This window comes from Corylus avellana, chromosome ca4, assembly GCF_901000735.1.
Source record: "Corylus avellana chromosome ca4, CavTom2PMs-1.0".
Lineage (NCBI taxonomy): Eukaryota > Viridiplantae > Streptophyta > Magnoliopsida > Fagales > Betulaceae > Corylus > Corylus avellana.
Genome location: NC_081544.1, coordinates 4,182,366 through 4,184,480, shown reverse-complemented (window position 1 = coordinate 4,184,480; position 2,115 = coordinate 4,182,366). Strand labels below are relative to the sequence as shown.

Below are 2,115 nucleotides of genomic sequence, written 5' to 3'. Positions count from 1 at the left end.
ACTCATGATCTCGAGCTAGCAGCAGTAGTCTTTGCTTTAAAGATATGGCGACATTACTTGTACGGAGAGCATTGCGAAATCTTCACAGATCACAAAAGCCTGAAGTATTTCTTCACCCAAAAGGAGCTCAACATGCGACAAAGGCGCTGGTTGGAACTACTAAGCGACTACGACTGTAAGATCAACTACCACCCTGGAAAGGCGAATGTAGTCGCTGACGCCCTCAGCAGAAGAACCACGGAGGGAACATTATCGGCCACATTCACGATGCAACAGAAGTTACTACTTGACCTGGACAAAGAAGGAATAGAGATAGTTCAATCTTGCATGAGCAGCCTAACCTTGGAGTCAACCTTATTGGAACAAATCAAGACAGCACAGCTTTCAGACAACGAGTCAACTATAATTCGTGAAGGAATGGAGAAGGGGCTACAACCAGATTTCCAAATCTCCAAGGATGGAGTGTTAAGATTTCGTGACCGAGTGTGCGTTCCCAATAATACAGAACTGAAGAAGGTCATCTTGTCAGAAGCCCATCAATCCTTATATACAGTCCATCCGGGAAGCACGAAGATGTATCGAGACTTACGCAAAAGCTATTGGTGGAATGGAATGAAGAAGGATATCGCGCAATACGTGGAACGATGCCTGACGTGTCAACAAGTTAAGGCAGAACATCAAAGACCTGCAGGGCCTTTACACCCTCTCCCTATTCCTGAATGGAAATGGGAACGTATTTCGATGGACTTTGTGTCTGGTTTTCCCAAGGCCCAAAGTGGTCAAGATGCGGTTTGGGTCATTGTTGATCGGTTAACTAAAACTGCACACTTTCTACCGATCAAGATGAATTACAGTATGGATCGGCTCGCAGAACTCTATGTCAAGGAGATCGTACGACTACATGGAGTTCCCGTATCCATTGTGTCAGATCGAGATCCAAGATTTACCTCAAGATTTTGGCGGAGTTTACAAGAGGCAATGGGTACAAGGCTAACTTTCAGTACAGCATTCCACCCTCAAACCGACGGGCAAACGGAACGGACAATTCAAACTTTGGAAGATATGCTGCGATTGTGTGTTCTTGATTTCAAGGGGAGCTGGATCCAATATCTTCCGTTGATAGAATTCGCCTACAACAACAGTTATCACGCAAGCATCGATATGGCACCTTATGAAGCCTTGTACGGGAGAAAGTGTAGGTCGCCGCTATATTGGGACGAGGTGGGAGAGCGGAAACTACTTGGGCCAGAAATCATCCAAGATACGTGTGAGAAGATAACAGTAATAAAGCAGAGATTAGCAGCAGCTCAAAGTCGACAAAAGAGTTACGCTGACGCAAGGCGATGAGAGCTAGAATTTGAAGTTGGCACAAAGGTCTTCCTCAAGATTGCTCCTATGAGAGGAGTAATGCGATTCGGAAGAAAAGGGAAGTTGAGTCCCAGGTTCGTTGGTCCTTTTGAAATTCTTGAGAAAGTTGGGGCGGTAGCTTATCGTTTGGCATTACCCCCGAACTTAAGTGAGATTCATGACGTATTTCATATATCAATGTTGAGGAAATATGTTCCGGATGCAACACATGTTTTAGAAAGCGAACCCTTTCAAATCCAACCCAACATGACTTACGAAGAGACACCAACAAGAATACTCGACAGAAAGGATCAAGTCCTTAGAAACAGAAGTATATCAGTAGTGAAAGTCTTGTGGAACAATCACTCAACAGAGGAAGCTGCATGGGAACTGGAAGAAAGCATGCGTAACAAATACCCTCATTTGTTTGAGTAAGTTTCCTGTAAAGTCTTATTTTATGGTTGAAGTACGTAGAATAGCATAATTATTAATTGATTGATGAATATGATAGAATCTAAATTCATGGATATAGTGATAATTAAAGTTTTAATTTCGAGGACGAAATTCTAATAAGGAGGGAAGATTGTAGTGTCCTAGAATTTTCAAAGCTATTTAAATAGATTATTTTGATAATGATGTTATTTTAATATCCATTGTAGCTAAGGATTTTAATTCTTGGGAAATTTATGAGAGTGGTAATTAGAGAATGGTAATTGGTGAAATAATAGGATAGTAAATATGTAGCACCTCAGATTTTTAAAGTCTTAT

At 41.7% G+C, this 2,115-nt stretch overlaps 1 pseudogene; it reads left to right on the top strand.

Moving 5' to 3' along the window:
* The window catches only part of LOC132177879 (uncharacterized), a 7,716-nt pseudogene extending 5,934 nt beyond the window's left edge, over positions 1 to 1,782 (top strand).
* The last annotated feature ends 333 nt before the right edge of the window (positions 1,783 to 2,115 follow it).